General features: G+C 52.7%; 1 protein-coding gene across 1 annotated transcript in view; it reads left to right on the top strand.

Moving 5' to 3' along the window:
* Window positions 1–2,178: 2,178 nt before the first annotated feature.
* Window positions 2,179–14,013, top strand: part of LOC139749577 (uncharacterized) — a 37,615-nt gene continuing 25,780 nt past the window's right edge. Inside the window, exon 1 of the mRNA XM_071663644.1 lies at window positions 2,179–2,483. The gene's annotated coding sequence lies outside the window, so the exon portion shown is untranslated. The remainder of the gene's footprint in view (window positions 2,484–14,013) is intronic.

A 14,013-nucleotide genomic window follows, 5' to 3' on the forward strand; every position in this document is an offset into this window, starting at 1 on the left:
ACTCATATATATATATATATATATTCCTATGAGTCCACGGGAAAATGAAACACGATAAGTTTCCAAGTGCATTTTCATGTCAATCACATTGTTTACCAATTGGCGTCCTAGCTTCGTCTCTTCGATGTATTATCAGCTGACTGTTATATTTCTCTCTTGTGTCTCCCCTGATGATGTGATTATTACACGAAAGTGCACTTGGGATGATCAGGTGTATCTGAGAGAGAGAGAGAGAGAGAGAGAGAGAGAGAGAGAGAGAGAGAGAGAGAGAGAGAGAGAGAGAGAGAGGAGAAGAAACCCATTATGTCATCACCCATTTCTGACCTTCACCGTGTTGGTTGACCCGGGGAAGGGGAATATTATCTGTGGGACACACTCTCTCTCTCTCTCTCTCTCTCTCTCTCTCTCTCTCTCTCTCTCCCTTAGTGAAGTTCCCGAAGCTCTCAAGTGTGATGCGACCTTAGCCTAGTGTTGCATCAGCTCCCCTCCTCCCCCACCCCAATGTCTTCGAGCCCCCATGTCTTCAGTAGTTTTTTTCTTTTAATTTATTTTTTTTTCTTCGAGGTTTTTTCCACGCATGTGACGTACCAACTCCTTCTCTTCCTCCTCCTCCTCCTCCTCACATTCCCCCTCCTCCCCCTTTTTTTTTTTTTGGTCTTTGTCTGTTGAGAAATGTCAAACAACGTTTGTTTACTCTGGACTCACACAAAGCACCAAGACGGGTTTGAACGCTATCTAGATCTGGTCTCGCTTCTTAAAATGGTTTCAGTGCTTTCTCGTTTTCGCTTTCAATGAGACTTCTAAGTCCCTCTTCACTCTCAGATTGATAGATAGATAGATAGATAGATAGATAGATAGATAGATAGATAGAGAGAGAGAGAGAGAGAGAGAGAGGTTTCTATGTCTAATGACATATTTCTAAGACTCTCATAATCTCATCCGCCAGCAAGAGTGTTTGCCAAGAAACATGAGCGCTGGGTCGCCATCGTCAGTCGTACACACATGGGGTTCGGTCTCATGACCCATAATAATAGATTGTGCATGTCTGCATACTTTGCACGAATATGGCTGTTTATATATATATATATATATATATATATATATATATATATATATATATATATATATATATATATATATATATATATATATATATAAGGATCACAATTTTGCACGTTAAGATATTCCTATGAGTCCACGGGGAAAATGGAACACGATAAGTTCTCAAGTGCACTTTCGTGTAATAATCACATCATCAAGGGAGACACAAGAGAGAAATATAAGTTAGTTGATATACATCGAAGAGACATAGCTAGGACGCCATTTGGTAAATATATAATTGTCCAAAACAAACAACGAGCGTTCATAAACTAATCAATTTTGTAAAATGATTATGTCATATTGCTATGACATAAATGGAATGACTTAGTAGTTCTGTTATAAATGCCTCATATGCACGTAACTGCATCTCATTCATGTGGGTGTTGGTTGAGGATGTGTGTGTAGATCAGTCGGTGTGTGTGTGTGTGTGTGTGTGTGTGTGTGTGTGTCACACCGGGTTACCACACGGTCATCTCAGGGGTTTCTGGTGATGGTGGTGTTTCTTGAAGTGACGTTAATACGGCTTCCGCTAGATGGCCGACCTTACTCCAGGCTCTCATTACACCATCTTCAACTTGCATTGGGTTATATATATATATATATATATATATATATATATATATATATATATATATATATATATATATATATATATATGTGTGTGTGTGTGTGTTTGTGTGTGTGTGTCTTCTTTGAGAAGACCGAAGACTTGACGGTGCGCCAGGCTGGCTGTTCGCTGACTGTGAGAAGACCGAAGACTTGACGGTGCGCTGGGACGACGCTGGCTGGCTTGGATGTGAGTCGTGTTTCGATTTCGTGAGATACTGAAACAAACCCACCCCCTCCATCACACCCCCCTACTCAGCTCACCATATATATAGTGTGGATAATAAACATTTATGAATATAAATACACACTTGAGGACATAAGTTTTTTATTTATATATACCCCCAGTCACCTCAGAAACCCGCCTTGGAATGCGTGAGCTTCTCATTCGAAGCCATTTTCGGAGCGCAGGGGGAATTCGAATCTCAGCACATCCGAGACTTGGCTGGACAGTGTCTCTAAGGCCTCTTAGGCGGGAGGTCGCCCTCCCTGTGACGAACCCATGGCTGGATTATCGTCCCGATGAGTGATTCGAAGCTTCGCCCGGAAAAGTGAATCGAGGCCTTCGCTGGAAAAGAGATGATTCGAAGCTCCGCTGGAAGGGAAAGAGCGATTCGATGCTTCGCTGGAAGGGAAAAGAGCGATTCGATGCTTCGCTGGAAGGGAAAAGAGCGATTCGATGCTTCGCTGGAAGGGAAAAGAGCGATTCGATGCTTCGCTGGGGAATGGATTCATCGCTTCATCTTACCGTAAACGACGGGCTTTGTGGGACAATGGTACGTGCTTCGAACCCCGGGTTAAGTGGTTCGAGATATCCAACGGGTAATGGCTTCATAACCCTCCCTGGTTCAAAGGCTTCACGGGCCTGTGTGGTACGCGGTGGCCCAGCCACCTGTCTAGACCACTTGGCAGGTGGTACCAGCTGGGGGGCAAGGAGGGAGGGGGGAGGGAAGGGCTTAAAACCACCTGTCAGATGGCTATAGTGATGGTGCCAGCTGCCATGTGTGTGGTGTATCGTTAAAATGGTTTCGTCTGTTGTGATAGCTAGAATGAGGGGATGTACCTAGCTACAGTAGCTGGGATGAGGGGATGTACCTAGTCACAGTAGCTGGGATGAGGGGATGCACCTAGCTACAGTAGCTGGGGTGAGGGGATGTACCTAGTCACAGTAGCTGGGATGAGGGGATGTACCTAGCTACAGTAGCTGGGATGAGGGGATGTGCCTAGCTACAGTAGATAGGGTGAGGGGATGTACCTAGCTACAGTAACTGGGGTGAGGGGATGTACCTAGCTACAGTAGCTGGGGTGAAGGGATGTACCTAGTCACAGTAGATGGGATGAGGGGATGTGCCTAGCTGCAGTAGCTGGGATGAGGGGATGTGCCTAGCTACAGTAGATAGGGTGAGGGGATGTACCTAGCTACAGTAACGGGTGAGGGGATGTACCTAGCTACAGTAGCTGGGGTGAAGGGATGTACCTAGCCACAGTAGCTGGAGTGAGGGGATGTACCTAGCTACAGTAGCTGGGATGAGGGGATGTACCTAGCTGCAGTAGCTGGGCTGAGGGGATGTACCTAGCCACAGTAGCTGGGATGAGGGGATGTACCTAGCTACAGTAGCTGGGGTGAGGGGTTGTACCTAGCCACAGTAGCTGGGGTGAGGGAATGTACCTAGCCACAGTAGCTGGGATGAGGGGATGTGCCTAGCTACAGTAGCTGGGATGAGGGGTTGTACCTAGCCACAGTAGCTGGAGTGAGGGGATGTACCTATCCACAGTAGCTGGGGTGAGGGGATGTACCTAGCCACAGTAGCTAGGGTGAGGGGATGTACCTAGCCACAGTAACGGGTGAGGGGATGTACCTAGCCATAGTAGCTGGGGTGAGGGGATGTACCTAGCCACAGTAGCTGGAGTGAGGGGATGTACCTAGCCACAGTAGCTAGGGTGAGGGGATGTACCTAGCCACAGTATGTGCTAGGGTGAGGGGATGTACCTAGCCACAGTATGTGCTAGGGTGAGGGGATGGACCTAGCCACGGTATATGCTAGGGTGAGGGGATGGACCTAGCCACAATAGCTAGGATGAGGGGATGTACCTAGCCACGGTATGTGCTAGGGTGAGGGGATGGACCTAGCCACGGTATGTGCTAGGGTTAGGGGATGGACCTAGCCACAATATGTGCTAGGGTGAGGGGATGGACTTAGCCACAGTATGTGCTAGGGTGAGGGGATGAACCTACCCACAGAAGCTAGGGTGAGGGGATGGACCTACCCACAGAAGCTAGGGTGAGGGGATGGACCTAGCCACAGTATGTGCTAGGGTGAGGGGATGAACCTAGCCACAGTATGTGCTAGGGTGAAGGGATGGACCTAGCCACAGTATGTGCTAGGGGTGAGGGGATGGACCTAGCCACGGTATGTGCTAGGGTTAGGGGATGGACCTAGCCACAGTATGTGCTAGGGTGAGGGGATGGACCTACCCACAGAAGCTAGGGTGAGGGGATGGACCTACCCACAGAAGCTAGGGTGAGGGGATGGACCTACCCACAGAAGCTAGGGTGAGGGGATGGACCTAGCCACAGTATGTGCTAGGGGTGAGGGGATGGACCTAGCCACAGTATGTGCTAGGGGTGAGGGGATGGACCTAGCCACAGTATGTGCTAGGGGTGAGGGGATGGACCTAGCCACAGTATGTGCTAGGGGTGAGGGGATGGACCTAGCCACAGTATGTGGCTAGGTCCACGCCAACACCTAGCCACGGTGTTGGCGTGGGTGTGGTACGCTGGGCACCGCACGTCAACCTCCCCCCTCTCTCCCCTCACCCCTCCCCCCTTCCCCTCAAGCACTGGGCCCCCTGCCAGGCGAATGCCTTCCCCTCGTGTCGTCAGGGGGTCCCCTCTCATTGGTTCATTTGTCCCCCCCCCTCTCAACCTCCTCCCCCCCCTCTCTCTCTCTCTCTCTCTCTCTCTCTCTCTCTCTCTCTCTCTCTCTCTCTCTCTCTCTCTCTCTCTCTCTCTCTCTCCACTCCTTCGAATCCCGAGCTTCTGAGTGTTGGGATGTCCTCACGACCTGAGTGGCCCACCATGCACTCAGGAGCTGAGTGACTCATTATGCACTCACGAGCTGAGTGGCCCACCATGCACTCAGGAGCTGAGTGACTCATTATGCACTCACGAGCTGAGTGGCACACCATGCACTCACGAGCTGAATGGCCCACCATGTACTCACAAGCTGAGTGGCCCACCATGCACTCACGAGCTGAGTGGTCCACCATGCACTCAGGAGCTGAATGGTCCACCATGCACTCAGGAGCTGAGTGGCCCACCGCATATGCACTCAGGAACTGAGTGGCCCACTATGCACTCAGGAGCTGAATGGTCCACCATGCACTCAGGAGCTGAGTGGCCCGCCATGCACTCAGGACCTGAGTGGCCCACCATGCACTCAGGAGCTGACTGGCCCGCCATGCACTCAGGACCTAAGTGGCCCACCGCATATGCACTCAGGAACTGAGTGGCCCACTATGCACTCAGGAGCTGAATGGTCCACCATGCACTCAGGGGGTGAGTGGCCCACCATGCACTCAGGAGCAGAGTGGCCCACCATGCACTCAGGAGCAGAGTGGCCCACCATGCACTCAGGAGCTAAGTGGCCCACCATGCACTCAGGAGCAGAGTGGCCCACCATGCACTTAGGAGCAGAGTGGCCCACCATGCACTCAGGAGCTAAGTGGCCCACCATGCATTCAGGAGCAGAGTGGCCCACCATGCACTCAGGAGCAGAGTGGCCCGCCATGCACTCAGGAGCAGAGTGGCCCACCATGCACTCAGGAGCAGAGTGGCCCACCATGCACTCAGGAGCTAAGTGGCCCACCATGCACTCAGGAGCAGAGTGGCCCGCCATGCACTCAGGAGCTGAGTGGCCCGCCATGCACTCAGGAGCAGAGTGGCCTACCATGCACTCAGGAGCAGAGTGGCCCACCATGCACTCAGGAGCAGAGTGGCCCACCATGCACTCAGGAGCAGAGTGGCCCACCATGCACTCAGGAGCAGAGTGGCCCACCATGCACTCAGGAGCAGAGTGGCCTACCATGCACTCAGGAGCAGAGTGGCCCACCATGCACTCAGGAGCAGAGTGGCCCACCATGCACTCAGGAGCAGAGTGGCCCACCATGCACTCAGGAGCAGAGTGGCCCACCATGCACTCAGGAGCAGAGTGGCCCACCATGCACTCAGGAGCAGAGTGGCCCACCAGGCACTCAGGAGCTGAGTGGCCTACCATGCACTCAGGAGCTGAGTGGCCCGCCATGCACTTAGGAGCTGAGTGGCCCACCCTGCACTCAGGAGCAGAGTGGCCCACCATGCACTCAGGAGCTGAGTAGCCCACCATGCACTCAGGAGCAGAGTGGCCCACCATGCACTCAGGAGCAGAGTGGCCCACCATGCAACGGGTGGAGGCAACAGAGGAACAAACAGGTCCGAGTCAACAGACCTCCGGAGGTCCGGTATTTCCCCCACTGATAACGAGGGAGGGTCCGAGAATACGTGGCCCGAGTCTGTGTAGTGTACACCCGGGTCCGTGACAGGCCTCTCTCTCTCTCTCTCTCTCTCTCTCTCTCTCTCTCTCTCTCTCTCTCTCTCTCTCTCTCTCTCTCTCTCGTTGGTAGCTAGGTAGAGGGTATATATATATATATATATATATATATATATATATATATATATATATATATATATATATATATATATATATATAGATGACGCATGAACGCAACACGTAACTCACACCACTTGTTCTTCATTGCTATGTATGTACTGCATGACCCAGTGTGTGTGTACTGCATGACCCAGTGTGTGTGTAGTGCATGACCCAGTGTGTGTGGTGTATGACCCAGTGTGTAGTGCATGACCCAGTGTGTGTAGTGCATGACCCAGTGTGTGTAGTGCATGACCCAGTGTATAGTGCATGACCCAGTGTATAGTGCATGACCCAGTGTGTGTGTAGTGCATGACCTAGTGTATAGTGCATGACCTAGTGTGTACTGCATGACCCAGTGTATAGTGCATGACCCAGTGTGTGTAGTGCATGACCTAGTGTATAGTGCATGACCTAGTGTGTACTGCATGACACAGTGTGTAGTGCATGACTCAGTGTGTGTAGTGCATGACCTAGTGTATAGTGCATGACCTAGTGTGTACTGCATGACCCAGTGTATAGTGCATGACCCAGTGTGTGTAGTGCATGACCTAGTGTATAGTGCATGACCTAGTGTGTACTGCATGACACAGTGTGTAGTGCATGACCCAGTGTGTGTAGTGCATGACGTAGTGTATAGTGCATGACCTAGTGTGTACTGCATGACCCAGTGTATAGTGCATGACCCAGTGTGTGTAGTGCATGACCTAGTGTATAGTGCATGACCTAGTGTGTACTGCATGACACAGTGTGTAGTGCATGACCCAGTGTGTGTAGTGCATGACCTAGTGTATAGTACATGACCCAGTGTGTACTGCATGACCCAGTGTATGGTGCATGACCCAGTGTGTGTAGTGCATGACCTAGTGTATAGTGCATGACCCAGTGTGTACTGCATGACCCAGTGTGTAGTGCATGACCCAGTGTGTGTAGTGCATGACCTAGTGCATAGTACATGACCTAGTGTGTACTGCATGACACAGTGTGTAGTGCATGACCCAGTGTGTGTAGTGCATGACCTAGTGTATAGTACATGACCTAGTGTGTACTGCATGACACAGTGTGTAGTGCATGACCCAGTGTGTGTAGTGCATGACCTAGTGTATAGTACATGACCCAGTGTATACTGCATGACCCAGTGTATGGTGCATGGCGGAGCAGGGGTAAGGCCAGTCCAGCTTCGCCGACCAGACCACACGTGGTGACCCAGTGACATGTACACCCCCCTCTCCCCCCCACCCCCCCACCCCAAGGGTCTGGGGAAATGTTCTCTAGGGGGGGTGTTGCATGACCCCCCCCCAGAGATGATGCGTGGCCGTCATGCGTGCGTGCATGCGTGGGTATCTTGTAAGGGGCGCGGGGTGCTCGAGACCTTGGTCTCATTACTGATGTGGGCTGCCTCATGCACACACACACACACACACACACACACACACACACACACACACACACACACACACACACACACACACACACACACACACACATACACACACACACACACACACGTCTGTGCTGGTCATGAGGTTAACACTTTGAGATTTTGAGGGTATCATGATTATCTAGTGCATGGTGTCAGGCTGAGTGCATGGGGCTAGGCTGAGTGCATGGGGCTAGGCTGAGTGGATGGCGTCAGGCTGAGTGCATGGGGCTAGGCTGAGTGCATGGTGTCAGGGTGAGTGCATGGTGTCAGGCTGAGTGCGTAGTGTCAGGCTGAGTGCATGGGGCTAGGCTGAGTGCTTGATGTCAGGCTGAGTGCAAGGTGTCAGGCTGAGTGCATGGCGTCAGGCTGAGTGCGTAGTGTCAGGCTGAGTGCATGTTGTCAGGCTGAGTGCATGATGTCAGGCTGAGTGCATGGTGTCAGGCTGAGTGCATGGGGCTAAGCTGAGTGCATGATGTCAGGCTGAGTGCATGGTGTCAGGCTGAGTGCATGGGGCTAGGCTGAGTGCATGATGTCAGGCTGAGTGCGTGGTGTCAGGCTGAGTGCATGGTGTCAGGCTGAGTGCATGGGGCCAGGCTCAGTGCATGGCGTCAGGCTGAGTGCGTGGTGTCAGGCTGAGTGCATGATGTCAGGCTGAGTGCATGGTGTCAGGCTGAGTGCATGGCGTCAGGCTGAGTGCGTAGTGTCAGGCTGAGTGCATGGTGTCAGGCTGAGTGCATGGTCGTCAGGCTGAGTGCATGGGGCTAGGCTGAGTGCTTGGTGTCAGGCTGAGTGTATGGTGTCAGGCTGAGTGCATGGCGTCAGGCTGAGTGCATGGCGTCAGGCTGAGTGCATGGGGCTAGGCTGAGTGCATGGCGTCAGGCTGAGTGCATGGCGTCAGGCTGAGTGCATGGTGTCAGGCTGAGTGCATGGTGTCAGGCTGAGTGCATGGCGTCAGGCTGAGTGCATGGGGCTAGGCTGAGTGCATGGTGTCTGGCTGAGTGCATGGTGTCAGGCTGAGTGCATGGCGTCAGGCTGAGTGCATGGTGTCAGGCTGAGTGCATGGTTTCAGGCTGAGTGCATGGCGTCAGGCTGAGTGCATGGGGCTAGGCTGAGTGCATGGTGTCAGGCTGAGTGCATGGTGTCAGGCTGAGTGCATGGTGTCAGGCTGAGTGCATGGGGTCAGGCTGAGTGCATGGGGCTAGGCTGAGTGCTTGGCCGAGGGGGTGTCGAGCAGCGTTGCCAAGGTCATGAGAGATGTCAGTGGTGGGTTACACTTATACATACTGTTGCCATGACTGTGTCTGACACGTGGGGAGAGGGAGGGAGTGGGGAGCTGGGGAGGTAAGGCTGGGGAGCTGGGGAGGTAAGGCTGGGGAGCTGGGGCTAGGTGGGGAGGTAAGGCTGGGGTGCTGGGTGGGGTTAGGTGGGAAGGTGAGGCTGGGGAGCTGGGGCTAGGTGGGGAGGTGAGGCTGGGGAGCTGGAGCTAGGTGGGGAGGTAAGGCTGGGGAGCTGAGGCTAGGTGGGGAGGTGAGGCTGGGGAGCTGGGGCTAGGTGGGGAGGTAAGGCTAGGGAGCTGGTGCTAGGTGGGGAGGTAAGGCTGGGGTGCTGGGGCTAGGTGGGGAGGTAAGGCTAGGGAGCTGGGGCTAGGTGGGGAGGTAAGGCTAGGGAGCTGGGGCTAGGTGGGGAGGTAAGGTTAGGGAGCTGGGGCTAGGTGGGGAGGTAAGGCTAGGGAGCTGGTGCTAGGTGGGGAGGTAAGGCTAGGGAGCTGGGGCTAGGTGGGGAGGTAAGTCTAGGGAGCTGGGGCTAGGTGGGGAGGTGAGGCTGGGGAGCTGGGGCTAGGTGGGGAGGTAAGGCTGGGGAGCTGGGGCTAGGTGGGGAGGTAAGGCTAGGGAGCTGGGGCTAGGTGGGGAGGTAAGCCGGGGAGCTGGGGCTAGATGGGGAGGTAAGGCTGGGGAGCTGGGGCTAGGTGGGGAGGTAAGGCTGGGGTGCTGGGGCCAGGTGGATGAGGTGAAGCTGGGGAGGATCAGGGGAGATGGGGCGATGTTGGAGACCTTGGGGAGATAAGGCGAGGCTGGGGAGGTAAGGCGAGGCTGGGGAGGTAAAGCCAGGCTAGGGGAGGTAATGTGTGACCCAGGAACTTGGGGAGGTATAGTAAGGGTCGAAGAGGTCGGGGGTGATGCTGGGGAAGGGGGAGAGGAGCTGGGGAGGTGGGGGTGATGCTGGGGAGAGGGGAGAGGAGCTGGGGAGGTCGGTGTGATGCTGGGGAGAGGGGAGAGGAGCTGGGGAGGTGGGGGTGATGCTGGGGAGAGGGGAGAGGAGCTGGGGAGGTGGGGGTGATGCTGGGGAGAGGGGAGAGGAGCTGGGGAGGTGGGGTGATGCTGGGGAGAGGGGAGAGGAGCTGGGGAGGTGGGGGTGATGCTGGGGAGAGGGGAGAGGAGCTGGGGAGGTGGGGGTGATGCTGGGGAGAGGGGAGAGGAGCTGGGGAGGTGGGGGTGATGCTGGGGAGAAGGGAGAGGAGCTGGGGAGATCCAGCAGAGGCAGGGAGCTAGTAAAACCTAGCGTCATGATCCGGGAGAAGCAGGCTAGGAGACCAGGTGAAGCACCAACCACCCACCTCTCCCTCCGGCTCAACACCGCACCCACCACCCACCTCTCCCTCCGGCTCAACACCACACCACCCACCTCTCCCTCCGGCTCAACACCACACCAACCACCTCTCCCTCCGGCTCAACAACACCGCACCAACCACCCACCTCTCCCTCCGGCTCAACAACACCGCACCAACCACCCACCTCTCCCTCCGGCTCAACACCGCACCAACCAACCACCTCTCCCTCCGGCTCAACATAACCTAGGCGTCACAACCGTGAGAGGAAATGGCCGTGTGGGATACTGATAGATAGACAGATAGACAGATAGATAGATAGATAGATAGAGAGAGAGAGAGAGAGAGAGAGAGAGAGAGAGAGAGAGAGAGAGAGAGAGAGAGAGAGAGAGAGAGAGTCGTCGTCTGCCGTCGATACATTTTCTTAGGCGAGTGTCAGTTAGAGGGGACGGGAGGGGGGGGAGGAGAAAAGGGCCCCCCCCCCAGAGTCCAGGGGGAGCTGTAGCTGGTAGGGCGAGGCCAGGGGAAGTGGGGCGAGGCCAGGGAGGTGGGCCAGTTGGGCGAGACCGAGGTGGATGCGGAAGGACGAGGGGGAGAGAGGAGGGGAGAGGAGAGAGAGGGGAGAATGTGGTGGGACTGGCCAATTTGACTTCCCCTCCCTGGGTGAGAGAGAGAGAGAGAGAGAGAGAGAGAGAGAGAGAGAGAGAGAGAGAGAGAGAGAGAGAGAGAGAGAGAGAGAGAGAGAGAGAGAAACACCCCCGGATATTGACCCCAGGGTAGAGGACAGGCAGGTAGGTGGGGGGGGGTTGGGAGGCCCCTGGGGGGGGGTAGGGTAGTAGTAGTAGTAGTAGTGGTAGTAGTAGTAGTAGAAGTAGTAGTAGTAGTAGTAGTAGTATGGTGTGGGGGGGTTGTGTGGGGGTGTGTGTTGGTGTAGGGGGGATAGCAGGCCAGCGCCACTGTGGGGTTAGTCCAATGTATGGATGGCGTCTATATAGCGCGAGTGTGGTGGAGGGGTGGAGTGGAGGGGTGGAGTGGAGGGGTGTGGAGGGGTGGTGGAGAGGGGAGAGGTTGGGGGGGTGTTTGGCTCGCCCTCAGGTATTTATTCAATTTTTTATTCTTTTTTTTTTCTTTTTTTTTACCCCTGTACATAGCAACAGCTGTGGGGGAGAAGGGGGGGGGGGTTTATTTGCAGCCCTCTGGGTCAGCTGTGGACTCCGGGGGCGTTGAACTACCCCCCCTAAAATGGGGGTTGGGGGGGTTGGGGGTGTGTTTTCGGTTGATGACGTAGAGGGTGAAGAACAGCTAGGCCGTCGAGGGCAGGTGGGTGGAGGGGTGGGGGGTGACGAGCCCAGAGGGCGTGACCTGGAATCAAGCAGGGACCTGGTGACGTGGTGGACGAATGGGGTTGGTGGACGAATGGGGTTGGTGGACGAATGGGGTGGTGGACGAATGGGGTGTTGGACGAATGAGATGGTGGACGAATAGGGTGGTGGACGACCGGGGTTGGTGGACGAATAGGGTGGTGGATGAATAAGGTGGTGGACGGATGGGATGGTGGACGAATGGTGTGGTGGACGAATGGGGTTGGTGGACGAATGTGGTGGTGGACGAATAGGGTGGTGGACGAATGGGTTGGTGGACGAATGGGGTGGTGAACGAATCGGGCGGTGGACGAATGGGGTGGTGGACGAATGAGGCAGTGGACGAATGGGATTGGTAGACGAATGGTGTGGTGGACGAATGGGGTGGTGGACGAATGAGGTGGTGGACGAATGGGGTGGTGGACGAATGGGGCGGTGGACGAATAAGGTGGACGAATGGTGTGGTGGACGAATGGGGCTGGTGGACGAATGGGGTGGTGGACGAATGAGGTGGTGGACGAATGGCGTGGTGGACAAATGGGGTTGGTGGACGAATGAGGTGGTGGACGAATGGGATGGTGGACGAATGAGGGTTGGTGGACGAATGAGGTGGTGGACGAATAGGGTGGTGGACGAATGAGGTGGTGGACGAATGGGGTTGGTGGACGAATGGGGTTGGTGGACGAATGGGGTGGTGGACGAATAGGGTGTTGGACGAATGGGGTGGTGGACGAATAGGGATGAATTATCTAAGGCGGAAAAGAAATGCTATTAGAATGGCCTTCGATTATTCTCATGACCTTGAATTAATTTGATTGATGTGAGATGATTTGCAATGATCAAAAAGGATTTGAATGGTGTTGATGTAATCACTTCAGTTACTTTAGATTACTTAAGAAACAGGATAAAAAGTTAACACCATTCGAGCATGTAAAGTGTCTTCAGATTGAAAGTAATTAGTGGATTGAAAATATATATATATATATATATATATATATATATATATATATATATATATATATATATATATATATATATATATATATATATATATATATATATATATATATTCCTATGAGTCCACGGGGAAAATGAAACACAAAAAGTTCCCAAGTGCACCTTCCTGTAATAATCACATCATCAGGGGAGACACAAGAGAGAAATATAAGTCAGTTGATATACATCAAAGAGGCGAAGCTAGGACGCCATTTGGTAAACATGCGATTGTCCAAAACATAAAGCGTATATATATATATATATATATATATATATATATATATATATATATATATATATAGATATCTGGGAGTGGATCTGTCAGCGGATGGAACCATGGAAGCGGAAGTGGATCATAGGGTGGGGGAGGGGGCGAAAATTTTGGGAGCCTTGAAAAATGTGTGGAAGTCGAGAACATTATCCCGGAAAGCAAAAATGGGTATGTTTGAAGGAATAGTAGTTCCAACAATGTTGTATGGTTGCGAGGCGTGGGCTATGGATAGAGTTGTGCGCAGGAGGATGGATGTGCTGGAAATGAGATGTTTGAGGACAATGTGTGGTGTGAGGTGGTTTGATCGAGTAAGTAACGTAAGGGTAAGAGAGATGTGTGGAAATAAAAAGAGCGTGGTTGAGAGAGCAGAAGAGGGTGTTTTGAAATGGTTTGGGCACATGGAGAGAATGAGTGAGGAAAGATTGACCAAGAGGATATATGTGTCGGAGGTGGAGGGAACGAGGAGAAGAGGGAGACCAAATTGGAGGTGGAAAGATGGAGTGAAAAGGATTTTGTGTGATCGGGGCCTGAACATGCAGGAGGGTGAAAGGAGGGCAAGGAATAGAGTGAATTGGAGCGATGTGGTATACAGGGGTTGACGTGCTGTCAGTGGATTGAATCAAGGCATGTGAAGCGTCCGGGGTAAACCATGGAAAGCTGTGTAGGTATGTATATTTGCGTGTGTGGACGTGTGTATATACATGTGTATGGGGGTGGGTTGGGCCATTTCTTTCGTCTGTTTCCTTGCGCTACCTCGCAAACGCGGGAGACAGCGACAAAGTATAAAAAAAAAAAAAAAAAAATATATATATATATATATATATATATATATATAATATATATATATATATATATATATATATATATATAGATGATGTTCTTTGTGTTTGGCCAACAAATGAAAATTTACAAACATTTCTCCCCTTAAAAATTTAGTACCTTACATCAAATTTACTGTAGAA

This window comes from Panulirus ornatus, chromosome 7, assembly GCF_036320965.1.
Source record: "Panulirus ornatus isolate Po-2019 chromosome 7, ASM3632096v1, whole genome shotgun sequence".
Classification (NCBI taxonomy): domain Eukaryota; kingdom Metazoa; phylum Arthropoda; class Malacostraca; order Decapoda; family Palinuridae; genus Panulirus; species Panulirus ornatus.